Source organism: Varanus komodoensis, unplaced genomic scaffold, assembly GCF_004798865.1.
Source record: "Varanus komodoensis strain SLA01 unplaced genomic scaffold, ASM479886v1 scaffold31, whole genome shotgun sequence".
In the NCBI taxonomy this organism is placed as follows: Eukaryota; Metazoa; Chordata; class Lepidosauria; order Squamata; family Varanidae; genus Varanus; species Varanus komodoensis.
In genome coordinates this window covers 6,280,893-6,300,340 of record NW_025335780.1, presented here as the reverse complement: position 1 = coordinate 6,300,340, position 19,448 = coordinate 6,280,893, and positions in this window count along the sequence as shown.

Sequence of the window (19,448 nt, the reverse complement as noted above, 5' to 3'; positions counted from 1 at the left end):
CTCTACAAGGTCAGAGCTCTGGTATGGGTCAGAGCACAGCAAACAAGTACCCAGCAAACAACTTCCATGGTAACTATGAAGACACCTGTGGTCTCTGATTTCTACTACTGCCACTACCATCCAGGAATTTCACTGGAGGCCGCTAACCACATCTCAGGACCATGATTAGCTTCTTTCCACGGGTTTTCATGTATGTGCAGGGTGTAGCGTGAAGAGCATTGTCACAGAGTGCAAGGAATCTGGAACTCTTGGGTTTGCAAGCCCTGTTATGGCACACTTGTGCCTAGGTTGCACAAACTGAACTGGGCCCAGATGCTTCTTGCTCACCTCCATCCCCGAAGCTCCATCACAGGGGAATACCTGCCCTTCCAGTGGATACGCAAAGTGGTGCTCATAAGGGCCTCACCCTACTGTGCTCGACTGAGACAAATCCTTTGCCCCACCCACCCCTTTTTTGCATCACAAAATCAGTCCGTACTTTTTGGCCCTGTTACCAGCCGATAAAGAAACAAGCAGAAATCCAAAACATGCAATGGAGTTGCACCTCCTCTGTTCTGGAAAAACTTCCACAAAAGAAGATCCTTGAACTTCATTTCTTGCACACTTAAAACTATCCAATTCATTCTGGCATTAGCAAATTGGTCTCCCTTGTCTTCCATTTCCCTCCACTTTGTTTCCATTGCATGTCCAATTTTTCAGAGTATAGCACGAATGCACTACCGTGCCTTTGCTTTGTTCTGTGCACAGTTTCTAACTCATGTTTGTATACTGAAATAATTCAGAGATAATTTTGGCAATATCACCTGGACACACACAAACACCAGTATAGCTATAGTTTTGTGGCTTTGAAATTGGGAGCTGATTTAAACATATGGGGAAGGGGCATTGGTCATCCATGATCCGCAATGATCCACCTGCTGCTAAGAGGATAGTCAGAAATGTGGGAAAGGTCATTCTGAGGGGAGGTCATAAGCATGAGGACTGTATAGAAGCTCTGTCAGAAACTGCACGAGAAGGAAGCTAATGGAACAGATGGGGTGATGGTAAGGCAATAATAACAAACAGTAAAAAGAAGGAATAGACAGCCTGGAGAGAACAAGAGAAAGATGAAACAGACAGAGCAAACTCTAGTAAATATGGAAATCACTGAAAATAATGAGACACTTCTGGGCATCTCTAAAATATGCAAGAAGTTATGGCAGAGATAAAAATCAATAGAGAGAATCACTCGGACTCTGCTTATTAGCTGAGCCTAAGCCAGGCCACTAGTGGTCTCTGCAAGATCTTGGCAAATTAGTAATAAGCATTAGTTTGTCTTCTGCACTGGTCACTTGCGCATGGAGATTCAGAGCAGATGGTGCCCAGAAATGATTTATATGACAACTGTAACTTAGCAATACTAATTTTCCTGGGTTTCTTTTTTCTTTTGTTTCTAGGGAGAGGCCTCTCAGGTAGCCCCCATGTGAATGGCTTTAATACAAACACCACCACCAATATGTGCTGGTTGTATTGCACTCTTGCTGGGCTTTAGTGAAAAAGAGCACTCATGAGCTTGTCTTACACAGGTAAGTGTGTGTGTGTGTACTTCCTGAAAATGTGCTGACCAACACTGCATCTTCCACAGGGATGGAAGCGTCCCGGCAGTCCACAGGGGACAATAATTAATTGATAAGTTCTTCAAGAATTGTAAGCTGGTCAAGTGTCCCTTTTTGTATAGGGCAGTCTTCTATTCTGAAGGTGTCCTCTGTGTGAAGAGCCGTCCAAGTTTACTTTCAAGGTGCAGGAGCACCAAAAGGGAGAGCTGGGCCTGAAGCTCCCCATCCATGGCACCTGTGCAGGAAATTGACCAAGGAGCACACAAGTCACCTGGTCACGGGCTTCTACATGCCCACTTTCTACAGACTGGAGTCTTCCTTGCCTTCCTTTTGCATTATATATTTCCTCTTTGGGGACAATTCCGCAGTGGCCTCCCTAGTAATGGAGTATAGAAAAAGTTGCAATAGATCATGGAGAGATTTTGTAGAAGTGGGGGGGGGGCATTGAACATCTCTAATGGGCAAGCACCTTAGAGAGATGCAGCATGGATGCAGCGTTAGAATAAAAAAACAGGAAGCCCTACAGAGATGGTGAAGTCTGCCATGTTCTTAGTTTGGAAGGGAAGAAACACATCTAAAGAAGTGGGATAGTTGCTCTTTTTCACTTGCTCTTGCACCATATTGTCAAAAATATATTGAATATATGTGATTGAATCGAATTGAATCAAAGCAAATCAAATATTGAAGCATAAAACTTATTATAGATAAGAGGCACTTATTCATTGAGAGTTAGCATGAAGCAGTTATGAATAAGGAGTTTGTTTATGGATACCAACAGCTGGCATCAGTCCCCCAGTTTTTTTTTTTTTTTTTTTTTTTGAAGAGAGCAACAGTTTATATGAATGAGCATCAAGAATATTCTGGAAAAAGCTATGAATTTATATTCATGAGCAGGTTTACCTTGAGGGGTTTTTTCTGTTAAAAATACATAGGATTTTTAAAAAACAGCTTTCTGTGATGTAATAGAATTAGGCTTCTTTACTTTCCCTAATAATGAAGAGGAACTTAAGAGCCTCTTGACGTAGGTGAAAGAGAAGAGCGTAAAAGTTGGCTTGAAACTCAACATTAAGAAAACTAACATCATGGCATCCGGTCCTCTCACTTCCTGGCAAATAGATGGGGAAGAAATGGAGGTAGTGACTGATTTTGTTTTCCTGGGCTCCAAAATCACCGCAGGCGGCGACTGCAGCCAATAAATTAAAAGACACTTGCTCCTGGGAGGAAAGCTATGGCAAATCTAGACAGCATACTAAAAAGCAGAGACCTCACCCTGCCAACAAAAGTGCGTATAGTCAAGGCTATGGTTTTCCCAGTTGCAATATATGGCTGTGAAAGCTGGGCCATAAGGAAGGCTGAGCGCCGAAGGATTGAGGCCTTTGAATTGTGGTGCTGGAGGAGACTCCTGCGAGTCCCCTGGACCGCAAGGCGATCAAACTGGTCAGTCCTAGAGGAGATCAACCCTGACTGCTCTTTAGAAGGCCAGATCCTGAAGATGAAACTCAAATACTTTGGCCACCTAATGAGAAGGAAGGACTCCCTGGAGAAGAGCCTAATGCTGGGAACAATTGAAGGCAAAAGAAGAAGGGAACGGCAGAGGATGAGGTGGCTGGATGGGGTCACTGAAGCAGTCGGTGTGAGCTTAAGCGGACTCCGGGGGATGGTGGAGGGCAGGAAGGCCTGGAGCAGGGGTCTCACACTTGCAGCCAGTGGGCCAATGGCCGGGAAGGGCAGGGCACGGGGGTGGGCCCTGCGGCCTTCAAAGCGCCGGCGGCGCCCGGGCCGGCCTCCGGAAGCCGCGCAGGAGGAGCGGCCCACCACCACCGCTTGATGCGGCCCAGCCTCACCCAGCCTCTCCTTCCAGCGGCCCCCAGGTAAGTTGCGTTTGAGATCCCTGGCCTGGAGGAATGTTGTCTATGGGGTCATGATGGGTCGGACGTGACTTCGCAGCTAGCAACAACTTTTCCTCTTAATTGAATACTGTTGTTTTTGTGCACTTGGTAGACAAATACCCATCATTAACTTGCAGAGATTGTTGTGTTTTGGTGGATGCAGGTGGGCACTATTTTTCGTATGACCCCCACCCAAATCTGACTGGTCTCGACTTATCACATCATGCAATCCAAATGACCAAGGTTGTTGGAGGATGAGGTAATGCTCATCTGGCCCTAAAACAACCCATAGGTTATTTGAGGGTTCCTTGAAACAACCCCTGCCACGCGGGTCTGCACAACACGGCAAGCCACAGCAAACCGGGTTCCATGCTAAAATGGTGCCTGTGGGCAAACAGCATGAGGAGGCAATGCTCTTAGGTGAACCAAGCCAAAGTGGACTCTTCTGTCCTGCAAGCCAGGTATCCCTCTTTCCCTGCACCCCATCATATTTATATTCCTTTTATTTCATTGCATGTATATCTTGCCTTTATTCCTCCTGAGAAGAATCCTAGGTGACTTTATATGGTTCTCCCCCAGTCATTTTTAATTGTTACAACAACCCTGCAAGGTACGTTTGGCTGAGACTCCATGACTGGCTGAGATTCCATGACAGGAAGTGAGCTTCATGGCTTAGTGGGGGATCAGAACCTGGATTCCACATCTCAGTTCAGCCCTCTACCTTCCCCTCACTACACTGGCTCTCATTTCAGAAGCTAAACGTCTGAGTAAGGATAAAGACAAGGTTAACAACTAATAATAGGATTCATTTCATTCACTTTGAGTTAGTTAGAAGGCTGGGGTGTTCTCAAAAAATTGTTCGCATCTGAAACACACAACATGAGCACTAAACAGCTAAGCCTGATGACCATGCTTCTCTGGAAGATTAGATAGCATGCAGGAAATGGTCACCGAAGCAAAAATTAGTTGAAAATCCAGGAGAGATTTATAGCTTAAAGAAATGCTGGACAGAGAATCATAAAATCATAGAACAAGAGAGTTGGAAGGGGCCATGAAGGCCGTCAGTTCCAACCACCTGCTGTGGAAGTTGAAAAAGAAATGACTTATCGCTGCTGCATGACAAAATGGAATTTCTAGAAAATGCAAAGGATACATCTTCAGGTGTATCTTGACTAGGGTGATGAGTAATTTAGGGAGCTAGGGGGAAAGGGGAGGGGGGATTCAAAGAGATGGTGACGGTGCCCTGTTGGTATGAAGGAGAACATGGTCAATCTTCTGACTTCTTTGGAAACCAGCAGGGTCTTTTTTGTCGCTTTGGAATATCTTTGCAAAGCAACAACACTCCTGCATTGGAGTGGGAGATCTTGACTTGCCATGCAGGAAAGGCTGAATTCAGGGTGCACCCAGACTGAGGGAGTCTAGAGCAAGCAGTTCAAACCATTTGGGCCCATTCACACATCACAATAACCCTCCACGGGCCAGCTGAGCCACTGAATTTGAGTGGCCAACACCAGCCATCATTTTGTACATGCAGACTGCAGGGCTGGCATGCAGCTTGTTGTATTGTGCAACCCTGGGCATTGTGGGTTAAGAGCTAAACAACCTTCAGATAACCCTTGAACAACCCTGGGGATGAATGAAAGTTAATGTGTAAGTACAGTTTGCTTTGCTTGGATAGGTAGAGTGAAACCAAAAAGATCCATGGAAGATGTGAGTTTTGATTTGGGTTTTAAAATAACAGAAAGAGGTACAATCTATTGCAACCCTTCCCTCAGATGGAATTCCAAGTTGTTGCTGCTACTAATATTAATATTAGGAGTATTATCAGAATCTATGACCATAATTTCAGACAATAATCGAAGTCTCAGAAATGCATTCATGAAATTTTGCTATATTGAGTATTCCTATGTAAAGATAAGAGCTGAAATAAAGATCCCATAGTTCAAATTGTTTGGATTTACTGCATCCAGGACTCAGGGAACCAGAGCTCAACCTGAACCATATTTTATTGGAACTTAAAATCAGACATCATTGACTGGAACAGCCAGAGTTGCTTTTCCCAGTTTTTGTTGTGGCATGGAACATGCTCTATGCAGATACACAATGCCTATTGATACATATTTCTTTATTTCTTATATTCTTACTCTGCTCTTCCACCTAGGAGCTCAGAGAGATGGTTTCTTGGTGGTTTCACATTAAGGTAATATGCAGGGACAACTTAGCTCCAGCTGATCTTGTCTTTCAGGGGCAGGATTTGGGGTGTAATAATCCACATAGAAATAGCTGGTTGGGTAATCCACATAAAGATTTGCTTTAGCATCCATGCAGTGTTTCTGGAGTGTTCAAATTGCTCAGGGTTTTCTCTCAGTCACTCTTCTGTGTTATTGTAAGTTAAGTCAGTATAAGCATCTCCATATTTCAGAAAGGGGTCTGAGACATACTAGACCAGTTCACATAATGTAGGAGAAAGAGGCTTGTTAATTGCCCCATGAACTTGGGTGCAGCGTGTTCAGTTCTCCAACTACCTTAGACAGGCAGTGGCTGTTGTAACATCTGAACCCAGTGAGTTTGGGTGTGCAGTTTGGCTTGTTAACAAGCAATCCAAGACCTGGAGAATAGTTCCCGGTTTCTGGGACGTCTGTTAGCCACCTCACCTTCCCACCTTTGCTGGTTTCATGGATCCAGCATGATTTGAACTGAGGACTCCAGCCCAGTGCGCAAAGAGGGTGGCCACTGCAGTGCTCCAGCTGCAGCAGGGAAAGCTGGTCCATTTCAGCTCCACAACTGTCCCCTCGCAATTCTGCCACACACTGTGCCAGCGCCGTGAGGTCGTCACGAGCTGTGCTGTGCTTGCTTCGCTTGGAGGGGCGGTAGTCACATGCTTGTTCAACTTACTGAGCAACAACAAGGACGGATACTCCGTTCCCAAATGAAAGGAAGCCACAAGTTCTGCACCGGGGACGGGGGTCAGGCAGCTCTCCCACGTGTTTTAGGAACAAGTAAGGAAGTTCATGATACGGCGCTAATTAGCTATTTATTTTATTAATTCAGCCCTTCCTTATCCCACACCTTAGCCAGAAAAGGGCTTTTGGAGCAACTTATGATCAATCAACAAAAGCAAGATAATCTCTCTCGCTGGCTAACTATCTGAAAAGACTCAAGGAAAGGGGAATAGTGAGGGAAGTTCATTTTAACTCCAACATAAAACTTCAGGTTGGAACCCTCGTGTGCAGGGAAGGGGGAGCAGGAGGGGTACCTGAAACCTACCTAGTTCACATGACATGACTGAACACCATGGCTTAATTCACACACAGGCTGCTGACTCATTGTGCCATCCTTGTCACGTTGTGCGAACCCAGGTGGCAGGGCTTGTTGGTAGACAACCCTCAAATAACCCACAGCTTGTTTTATGGTTATTAATTCATTAAGCAACCCTTGCTACTTGGGCTTGCATGATACAACAACCTATGGCAAACCAGATTTCTGTGCCCTTGGGGACTTGGCACAACTCAACAGCACGTGTAGGTAAATTAAGCCACAGTGGGCTATCTTGCTGTGTGAACCAGTATGGATGAGATGTTATCTCCTTTGCTTACATCAGCCTTGCATGATGTGGTATCTTCTAGATGTTTTGTACTTCAGCTCCTATCAGCCCCATCCAGCCTTGGCCAACGGTTCAGGGAGCTGTGATTCAAAACATCTGGAGAGCACTGGGTTGGAGACAGCAGGCTTACAATGTTCTGTAAAGTGCCAGAGACGATAATACGCATTTGACTAGAAAACTGATCATAATTATTAGTGTATGGACCTCACTGCGTTCGGGCTCTGCCCTGTATGGTTGTGCCACTATATCTTTCTAGCAAGATGCAGATGGTAAAAAATATCAACACAAGTATATTGCATTGATCATTGTGGAGAAGTACATAGACGAGAGTCAAATTGAATCAACGCACTTGACCTTGGAGAAGATTTCATCCATTTAGACACGCCCCAATCCTCTTTGAGTGTGCTTCCACCTGACAGTTTCCATTTGTTATTTATTTATTAATTTAATAATGTTTTCTGCCTTTCTGCCAAGAATGGCATTCAAGGCAGCTCACAATAATACAATTGCAAATTAAAGATGTGTTAATTAAAATATAACACAAAAACAAATCCATTCAAAACATGTCCATAAAAACAAAGAGATGGCAGCTGACCAGTTAACCCCCGACATGTACCTTCTGCAGAAGTCTGACTTAATGCCAAAGGAAAGGAAAAACAGTTTTGCCTGTGCTGAGGGAGAGCAGCAAAAAGGGAGCTCAGCTCCTTAGCAGGAAGCCTCAGAGCCCTGGACTACCCTTAGAGAAGACCTATCTTTGATTTCCACTTTCAATGGCAATAAGACCAAAAGAAGGGTCTGTTCACAAGATCTCAAAATCCAGACACTTATGGGACAATACAGCCAGGTCCCAAGTCATGTAGGGCTTTATCATGCAGAACCTGGATGGGTGGTCTTGGGCTGGGAATTATGTGACTGTTCTGGTCCGATTCCCTATTTTCCACTCAAATGCCCCCGCCCCTTTAAAAAACTGAAAGAGACAGCTGTCAAAACTGTCAAAACTTCTTCCTTAGAACAAGGTGATGCAGGGCACTTTTGCTTGTTCCTGACACTCAGAGACTTGGGACAAATGTGCTTCCCGCTGGGAATGAAAGAGGATAGGAAAAATGAGGATCTCGCTAGGAAAGTATGCAAACCCTCTTCACAGCTAAAGATCACTGGCATCTTGGGTTGCATCTAACAGCTTGCCCTTTCAGCTTTCTGGCTGCCTCTGAGCAGCAATGCCAAGGTGGGCACCTGTCATCTGAGGTTTCCCATCCCCAAGCCCATACAATGACCAATGTCCATGCTTGCACAAATTTGGTCGAACATTTTGAAAAATATTTTGCGAATATTTGCAAAATTCTCTGAGAATAAAACGTAAAGGTTTTGGCAACTCTGGGCAGCCCCTCCGTTTAACAAAAATTCTAAAGGGGGAAAAAGCAGTGAGCCCCAAGCAACTTTTAATGGTAGCATTTGGTGGAGATTGAAGCCAGTGCCAACAGCTCCCCAAGGACCACCTGGCCATTTTGGGCTTGGCTGATGCTGGCACTTGCCTGGTAGCCACTTGGCAAAAGCAGTAAGGCTTTTATTTTTGTCTGCTGCCCCTGCCTTGGGACTCACTAGCCTATTCCATGTCCCCACATGGGGTCAGCCATCTGAGCCTGGACAACAGAACAACCTTTCTTGGCACAATAAAGCTTAGAGCAGCCTATGAATTGTTGGGGTGGCTTGGAGCCATATACAAGCCATCTTGGAGAAACTGGTGTCAGCTCACTCAGCATACCAGCCCTGGGCAGCAGTCATGGTAGGTCATGAGAACCCAGGCGTAGAGTTGGTGTCATCCACCCTTCCATCCTACAAGAGCCAGATGTGCTTTTCCAGCAGTTTTATGTATAGCAGCAGCACAAGCAGAACTTCTGACATTTGTGTAGCTCCGCCTCAAGCCCTTTAAAACAGCAGCAGTGGAATCACAGAATGCATGAGTGATAGGAAAGGTTACGAATGGATGGCTCTACCCAAACGAGGAGATAGAGAGGGCCTCTTGGCCTCTCTGTCTTCCCTAACATATGTCATGTTCATTTAATTCTCACTCCCTTGGATTATATCAGGGGAGGGGGGGAAAGCATTGAAAACTTGGCTTGATCCCAAAGATTCTTGGCTATCTACATGTCATTTTATGAATTTCAGAGGCATATGATTAGCAGCAGGTAGTTCAGCGCAATTTCAATGTTATCTAATGGACAATGCAATGTCATTAGAAGTGCTGACTCTTTTCCAGTATTTGTAATGCTTCAGCCACGGTTAATAAAGAGAGAAAGGGAGAGAGGGAGAGGGAGAAGAGAGAGAGAGACGGGTGGTGGGGAAGCCAATAGACGGCAGGAAAACATCGCATGGGTTATCTTGCAACAGACTGCGGGAGACAGCTGCTTCTTATAGCAGTTGTGGCCAAAAGATGTTAAATCTTGATTTTTATAGCTAAAAGAGCAAGATAACCTCGTTCCATAGTGATTACTCAAAGCATAACAGAAACAAAACCATCTAGGTTTATCTATAACTACGTGTGTGAGTGTTTTCAATCCTAAGAGTGCTGTTAAACTCATTAAGGAAGAAATGAAGTTAGAGAAACCGGCCTCTCTCTGTGTGCGTGTCTCTTTTTATGCTCCCAGTAGAGTTCATTTCTACTTCAACAACTAAGCCAAGGTCACATTTAACTCACTTCAATTTCACCCAGTGCACAAGGTAATGTCAATAGTATAGCTGCCATGCAGAGCTAAAGACTGATGGTTAGACAATGCCATTTACACAGGGCTGGTCTTTCATCTTCTCTCAGCTAGTGACATAAGAAAGCACTGAGGTTATTCTCAACCTGAGACTAAATCTGGCATATTAGAAAAAATGTTATTCTCCTTAGCTGTCACACAAAGGATCTGAAGAAATGTAGAAATGTTTTTTCCCCCTTGGTCATCTAGGGAGATCGCAAAGTGACTCTAATAGCCTTCACTCTGAAATTTTCACATGGTTTAAGTGATTGCCAAGTCTGATATTTTCCATTTACACTTCATTGCCATCAGAAAAAGAAAAAAAAATCAATATACCTACCTACTCAAGTGTGTCACAGGATGAGCTTATAAAAGAAGACATCAGTCTTTTTAAGGCATGAAAAATATACTTATTCAAATATATCTTATTTAAAATGACATAAATTGCAGAGGTTAGTCAAGATTCGATTTCCTCTAAAATATAAGGTTTTAAAAGTATTCCCTGACTTGCCGGGAAATAAAAAATCCTTCACATTATTGATATATACAAATACTCGAGTCTTATGCTATTAAGTTAGCCCCTCTGTGGTGTACTTTGTCTAAGTAACTCTTTGTAAATTCCACAGGAGAGATGAGAACCTAGCATATTAGCACATTTGAATTTGGCATTTAACCAACAGATGTAAATCGTCCTTTTATTCATGCTTAATTCTTAATTTTATATTAAAAACAGGTTTTATGATCTCATTTGTTCTATTGAAACATTACACAACTTAAAATATACATATCATCACCTAAGACTTTTCTCTAGGTTATTATACATATTTACCTATTTATTCAGAACTTAGTTCAATATTTTCAGGGCAGCCCATTAGTCCTTGTGCTAAATGGGATATAACCCATAAATCCATTTGTCCAAGTCAGGTATTGTTAACAATTGGGTTACTGTAACAATCAACAGGAGAGTTATTGTGAATTAATTTGGTCACCATCTTTATTTATTCATGCTGTACTTCACATTTCTAGGAACACTCTGGCTGGTCCATTAAACTCTTACTGAAGGGCCCAGGGTACTACAAGGCACTCCACCAACACAGAAGGATTTGCTTTCTGAAGGGTTAGTTCTACCACAGAGAACTTTGGTAGCTGCCAGCCATCAAAAGCAGTCCAGAATTCTGTTTCGTATTACCTGCATGTAGTGAAAGGTATTACCAGGTATTTATAGCTGGAACTCACGGCTGTTTCAAGTAACTAGTCTATCACAAAAAAGAAGCGAACATTTTCTAACATTTTAATTTACATTTACATTTAATTTTCATTAATTTTCATTTTTTCATTCAGTATATTCATACAATTCAGTGAAAGTTAGTAGGGATTAGATAAACGGGACTTCAAGTAGTCACAACCACATCCAGTTCACAAGTGACATTTGATGGATTATGACCACAATGTAATCCTTCCTTCTCACATTGCTTCCCCTTCCTCACAGAATAGCTGATCTACTGCTAGCTCCAAGGCAAAGCTTAGGGTTCGGGTTCAAAGTGAATCTGGAGACCTGGACATGGGCTTCCTTGGCATGTGCCCAGTCTGTGCCATCTGTGTGCATGTGTGAATGTGTGTACATGGATGCCTGGTCCATGAACATCGCTGATTACCCACCTGGCCAAGAGCAGCATCAAATACTGGAGGATGGAGATGTAGCTTTGTATCTTTTCTCCCCTGTTCCCCTCTTCCACCACAGCAAGAACTGTAATTGACAGACATTCCTACTCTCAATATCACTTGGCGGGTTTGCACAGTGCAAGAAGCCCTGGTGAAATCGTACAGATGTGGGTTTGTTGTGCTATCTGGATCTAGTTCCAGAATTAGTGCGTGGTTTTTACAAACTGTGGAGAGAATCAGTGTTCTGTTTTCATGTATCAACTTAGTTTCTCCAGTCATCTGGACCTGGAATGTGACAGTACTGTGGTTGATGTGGAAACATTATAGAGTCTGCTGGCAAGAGCAGCCATGGAAGTGGCTGCTTCTAGCCTTCAGTCTCTACTGCCCTCCGATCCCTTGCACCCTTACATGTTCTGTTTCCATTGGCCAAGTGGTGTGATCTGCTCCTTACGCACTTTTCGAAACTGGGAGACAGTGCAAAAGTACACGGTCAGAGAAGTACGGGAGATCATGGTAAAATGGTTTGCTTTCATTTAACACAAATCTTGGTGGGGCTGGAGTGACAAGGAATCCCTGCAGACATGCAGGTACCATTGCGTAGGGGAAGGGGAAACCCACCTCAGAACCACAACAGACCCATCAAGAGGCTGCATCTCCATGTATCTGGGTGTTCTGCTTGCTTCATCATAGCAAAGTTTTTGTATTCTGCAATAGTGATTGATCAATACATATATACTTTGTGATATTCGGCTTGAATGGTGTATCAGGGACTGCAGCCCATTTAAATTGCTTCTTGCCAGAATGCTCAGCCAGGATTTATATATACTTTGGTGAGTGGGTCTGTCCGTACAGTCACTCTAGGTCAGATGAGACATGGATGCACTTGTTCAAGAAAAGAAAGCAAGCTAATCGGAATGGGAATAGTTTACCCATCTCAGCTGCAATGCAAAATCCCTAGAAAGGATAGTTAAGAATAAGATTGACCGATGAAACTGTTCTCAATGCACTTGGAAGGAATGAAGCTCCCAGAATTGACAAGACACCAATGTAACTATTCCAAGCTGCAGAGACTGAATCAGACCAAACCCTAACAAGAGTATGACAACAATATAAAGGACAAAACAATGGCCCACAGGTCAGAAATGTCCAAGATACATTCCCATCTTCAAGAATGGAGATACTAATGAGTGCAGTTACTATGGGACCTTTGCACTAATTTCCCATGCAAGGAAAGTGCTGCTCAAGGTGTTGCAAGAAAGAATTACCCTAAATGGAACAAGACATGCCTGATATTCAAGCTAGATTTTGAAAAAGAAGAGGCACACAAGATTATTATGCAAATATACCGGAGCACACCAATGCTGGGTACTGGAGCATGTCAAAAGATCTCAGGAGAAGCTCAGCCTATGTTTTATAGGCTACAGCAAAACCTTTGACTGTGAGGATCATTAGAAGCTATGAATGGTCCTGAAAGTAATAGGTGTTCTTCAGCCCTTGATTGTCTTGCTGTATCACTTGTATTTCAGACAAGAAGCTACTTTTAGGACAGAATATGAAAAAAACAGGATGGTTTCCTAAAGGCAAAGGTGTCAGATAAAGGTGTATTTTATCAGTACACAGGACATGTCAAAAGGAAAGCTAGATTTGGATTAGAGGAAGAAGGAAGGAAAACTGGTGCAAGATGCATCAAAATGTAAGATATGTGGATGATTCTGGATTACTTGCTGAAAGCACAAATGAGCCTAAATCATTACTGATGGAAGTGAAAGAAGAAAATGTAAAAGCAGGACTACAGCTGAAAATTAAGAAAACAAAAATTACAACTATAGAAGAATTGCACAACTGGAATATCGACAATGAAGAAAATTGTGAAATATGTTGCATACCATGTCACAATCTTCAATTCAAATGGAGCCTGTAGTCAAGAAATTGCAGGAAGGCTGTGACTCAGATGGACAGCAATGAAGGAACTAGAAAAGATCATTATGTTTAAGGACATTTCACTGGGAACCAAGACCAAGGTCATCCACACTGAAAGCTGTACAGTGAAGAAAGCTGACAGGAAGAAAATTGATGCATTTGGTGTTGGAGGAGAACTGAAAAGATGGAAGATATGCATCCTAGATCAAATCCAGACAGAACATTCCCTGGAAGCAAAAATTACAAAACTGAAGTTGTCATACTTTGGGCACATGATGAGAATACAATAATGCTAGGGAATGTCAGAAGTAGAAGAGGAGGAATAATACATACAAGTTGGATTGATTCCATAAAGTAAGACACGGCCTTGATTTACAAGAACTGAGCAGGGTTGAGGAAAGGGCACTCTGAAGAGCATTCTTTCATCAGGTTGCCCCATGCTGGCGATGACTTGATGGGACACAGCAATATCAACAGGACTGGCAAAGCCTAGTGTGTTACTTTATTACTAACCATCACCCATTTCAGCTAGGCAAATTCCTGGTGGAGTTTAGCTCCTGCACAGGGCTGAGCAGAACCCATCTCTGATTAGTTCTGTGCCTGGGCAGCTTAGGCATTCCTGCAAGATGGCAATAAAATCACAAAGTGTCTACTTTGTGTCCTGATGTTTTTCAAGAGCGACCACTTGTCCGTCTCCCAGCACGATGACCTTATTCTTCAATAACTAGGTTAGCATAAAAACTCTTTCTTGGTAGTTGCGTTTTGAACCAATACTGGAGCAGCTTTTGGTGCCAAGTATTCAAATACCCCTTTGAACATATGACGTGTAAAAGCACACTGTATATTTGCAGATCTGCTGTGCACCCAGACTGTCTGTTACACAGGCTAGGAACATGTGAATAATTATGTCCTCTTAAGCGTAGTAGATTAACCAAGTAACATTTGGCTTGATTAATCAGTGGAGGTCAGTTTTAATCTGTGACTCAGGAAAATATTGCACTGGTGATGATGCAAGATAAGGATAAAGTTGATTACTGTGTACAGCGGTTTTGATGTGTTACTGTAAAAGGAAATTTAATGAAAAATAAACCAATATTAATATTATCTTCCCTTCTACCAATGAAGAGCATGCATAAGTTATCTCAATTTCCCTTCAGTTCTCAAAAGGCACCTCTATTGAATTTGGTAATATGCAAATATTAACATTTAATCAATTGAAAGCCTTAACTGAAATTCAGTGGGGATTATGCCCTGCTAATTCAAGTCAACCAGGTTAGAAATCTAGTATAATGTAGTGGCTAAAAGACAGAACTACAAATTAGAGGGTTTCCTTATTTAATTTAATTTTGCTTTCACATTCCAATGCCATACATGTCTATTCAGAAAGAAGTCCCAAAAGTTCAATATCGCTTACTCCCAGGTAAGTGGGTACAGGATTGCAACCTGACTGGTCTTGCAAAGCATCCTTTGAACTTCTGCCCGGAGACCCTGTGACGGGAACAGTTCAGCTGCAGCTGCAGCAGCGAGTGCTCTGTTGAATGGCACCTCCCTCTTTGTTCCCTTCCTTTCCAAAGCACGAGATCTTCTCTGTGATTTTAGAAGCCCATCTGGACTGTTTGGAAGAAAACAGGTTGGTGCAGGGGGAGGGGTCGCTCCTTACGCTCACCTTACCCACATGTTCATTGTGACACGCTAACCACACACCAGAAAGCCATCCCCCACAGTTACAAGTATTTCAAGGTCAATTTATCAATTTAACAGCTTCATCTTCTTAATCACTAAACTTCTGTCTCTTTGAGCCTGTGCTGAAAGACTCTGGCTGCTAATTAAAATGGAGCTTTACTAGCAAGTACACAAATTAGATCCTGTCAGTAAGTTTATTCTAACTATTGGTCATTTCTAAATGCCTTTTTAATCCCCTAATTTTTACATTAAAATTCAAAAGCCTAACAATCTTAATCACCCCTACATCAAATTCATCATTAAGAACAGGAAGCCAGATGGTATAATTTTGATTTACCGGACTTCAGCGTGAATTAATGTACTGAGTGCCGATAATGTATACATCAAACCTGATATTGCAGAAACCTATGAATCTGGCATGTTAAATTAATAACACACTTTGCACAATGAAAGCATGTAAGCTCATATAAAACCGAGGAGTAATGGTCCCTTTTATTTTAAATGCTCTTTATTAGCCTTCCATTTTTGATTCTTAACAAAAAAAGAAAAAGAATTGAGGAACATTTTGTTTAGGAATCTTCCATCCATTTTGCTTCGAGTATGACTTTCAAGCACACAAAGACCCAAAGCAATGCAAGATGAACTTCAACCGTTTTTCCCTTGGACAGAGGCGTACATGAAAATGTGTGTTGCAAGAGGGAAATTCTTCTCTGTAGGACATCCTCTGGAATCACTGGTTTAACACTCTGGTGTTTAAGCAGCCTTCTGCAGTGATCCCTGGATGTATAAAAGCTTCCAGAATCACAAGGTTAGTAAGAGCTAATTTCTTTCCCTGGAGAACTGCTTGATAGCTACGATCAATCTTCCACCACAATGCTGAGGCTCAAGTCATGGGTTGGTGGGTACAGTCTCAGTCCATGCTGGCTCAGTAGTTTTAGCCAATGTTGTGAGTCAATTCCTTTCTCATAGAACATGATCCTGAAAGTCTTACAATGTCCCAGGAGAAAAGTCACTATGGAAAAGGTAGAAAGTTTGGAAGAAAAGCAAAACCGACAGAAATATTTAGACACTGATATTAGTATTGATTCCTCTTGGTACATCCAATGATCAGTCAAGACATAGTTGCACAGAAAAGGGAAAATCCGTATTTGAATCCGATGGGAATTTTATCAGTGAAAGCAGGCCTAGGGTTCTAAGCATTTACCTATGGTCCTGTAGAGTGCTCCATACTGAAGATTCACAGGGGCTAGGTTCATCTGTCTTGCAGTAATACACATCATCATAAACAGAAATCCAATATGAATTTCAGCTCTCAATCATCACTCCATTTTACACTATTTCACACTTTCTAAATGAGATAAAGCTTCCAATGGATCTCAAGATGACCACCTAATACATACAGATATAGACTCTTGGACCAAAACGTTTGGTGCAGAGAGGACTCTGCTTTTGAAGTCATTAGTTATAAAAGCTTTCATGTGTGGAAGGGAATGACTAGGTGAGCTACAACAAGGAAATACCTGACAGAATTGTTTAACCTGAGGATAAAACACTCCCTCATTGCTATTCAGTCCCTCTGTCTGAGGATAATAAATGTTTCAGCAATTTGCAACTTTGAAAAGTTTAAGAACTGGAAATGAGCAGAAAGCTCAGGATTTGTTGCAACTGTCCCAAGATGTAGTCACGGGGTCTGTGTCACTTCCTTTTCACCAACAAGGCTGCAACAAAGATGCCTCGCCCGATTGAAGGGAGGAATGAGAAAACGTTTTCAATCTGAAAGGCAAACTCCAGTTTTGGAAATGGCCCAGGGGACTGCAATCCAGCAGAGGCTGAAGTCAAAATGCAAACGTCTTCAGTGAGATTCTTCTTGCCAATGTTAAGTACAAAGCAGTGGACATCTCTCTGGCTCCCATTTTTCCTTCATCCACCTTTTTTCATCCAGTTTTGGCATGAGTTTTATTGCGGTAGTCACGGTCTTTTTTTTTCTTTTACGAGCTTTGGATGAAATACCACTTAAATTGATGGTGCTGCCACTTGCAACTTATCTTTCCAAGTTGTCATTTATTAGTCCAGCAGAAGCGTGGTTCTTGGCAAGAGTTAGTGTGAGAAGAAGCACTCATGTACTTCCAAAAAGAGATGCTGCTCTAAGTTTCTGTCTCTGCAGTGCTGGAAATTCTGCCACACTACAAAGAATTTGCAGAATGCTAGAATAGGATGGTTCTTGCACTTTGTTTTCTGCTTTCCCTGCTTTTTTCAGTTCCAGAAGTTCAAGCTGTTCCGGTACGTCACCTGCTTCACCCCCAAAAGGTGTGGCAAAAGGTGTCCCTTTTCCTTTGCTTTTAGTTCTTTGAATCATTCACAGAATGCGTTGAGCAAGTTTGCACGCTCCATTGAATACCGTGCCATTGACTCAGGCTCCTGAAGGGTTGGAAAATGAGTTCTGCTGCCCTTTGCCAGCTGTATGTGCCACAACATTAACTTCCTTTCAAATGTTTTTACCTTTGAATGATGTTCATACAGCATCTGGCTTGGGCCTTGCAGGTCCAGGTTGAAGTCTGTAAGTTATCCAGTGATCTCTGCCAGGAATGTGAGTTGATACAGCCACTTTTGGCTTCATCCCCGCATCCAGATTCGTGGGACTAAGCCCCACTAAATGCCACATGATTTGCATTAAAGTAGACACTGTACAGAGCCCTCCATCTAAAGACCAGCAATTTTGCTGGATTGTGCTCTGTGCTGATTACACATCTGCCTTGTAATCAACTCATTGCTTAAATTTAAATGTTTATGTATGGGACTGAAACCTCAGTAATAGTGCTTTTTGGGAATACTGGAGGAAGTGAAAAATAACATAACATTTAATAAATGAAAACTACCACTTATCGCTAGGAAGAAAAAGTCACTATTAACCCTGTCTGTATAGCTATGCATTGAGTTAGCAATATTGAGTTTGCTAAGCTGGAAAGGCAAGGGCCTGCAGCTGGATGGGTGACTGAATGTGGAAGCTGAACAGGGGGTTGGACTTGCTGGCCCTTCTAACTCAACCTTTTGCCCTTCCCTTCCCGTCCCCTAACTTCATTTTCATTCCTTATATTTTCATACGAGTGACGCAAGAAGCAAAATAGTGTCCAATATATAAACACTGCCAATTAAAATTTCCCCAACAATTCTAGTGGCCTCCAGTTAATCAACTATAATTTGTAGATTAAATTGATTAGTGGCTATAGTCATGTGTAAAAGTAGTCTGACTAAAAATAGCTGCAAAAAAAAAAAAAAAAGCAAACTATGGAATTCATTTCCATAAGAAGATGGAATTGATTTTCACAAGAGGTAGTGATGGCCACCATTTGGACAGCTTCGAAGATCGTAGAAACTCAAGGAAGAAGGCTACTAGTCCTGACAGGCATAAGCTGCCTCCAGTATGAGAAGCAATATGTCCGCATGCACCAGTTGCTGGGGAGCATGGGTGGGAGGGTACCGTTGCACACATGGTTTTCCTGCTTATGGTTCTGCTGTGGGCAATGAGCTGCCTGCATGCAGTGCTGGCCTAGATACACCCTTGGTCTGATGCAGCATGGCTTTTGTGAGAAGGTGGACAACTAAGACTGGCTTGCGGGCAGAAGCACCAATGTTAATTTTAGGTTGCTTTCTTAAACCAGCCTTTTGTGGACTTGTGTCCCAGGACCTCACGGTCAGTTCGACTTTGCACAGACTTAAGGGTTGCTGTGAATCTAGTTACTCCTTTTTACGCTCATGCTGATGCAACTTCAGGTCTCCAGGAAAGGGCTTGCACCCGAATGGAGACTAGGGAATGCTCGGTTTGCTAAGGTATAAATGCTTTCTTAAGTAATATTTAACAAGAAGAGGCTAGAGCTTCTGTTATAACTAAACCAAAGAAATACCTTTCTATTATTTTTTTTCCTTTTTTTTGGAGAACAGTAAAAACAAGCCTTCCATATCTCTTCTGCTGCTTTTATTTCCTCTGTGCCACTGCTTTTTCCTTTTGTTAATTATATAATAGAAACAAGCTCTTCACATACCCACTTCAGTTACTGATGTTGCTGTTTATCTTCTCTTGGAAATGTTTACCATATACAGGTCTGGCTGTATGAGCAGGCAGGATGAGCTGGAGGGCAGGGAGCGGTGATTGGGGCTGGGGGTGGGGTGGGAAGCGCCTTTCTGTTGGCCATAGGGCCTGCCCAGAGCTCCCTAAGCTAGCTCAGACGTGGTAAAAGGTAGGTCCTCTGCATGGAATGAGAGATAACCATCTCGTCCTTTGTCTCAGGCATCAAAACACTGCGGCGAACCCTGGCATACGGTCCCCCATTGCCTATCATGAGGAATACAGTTTTTCACG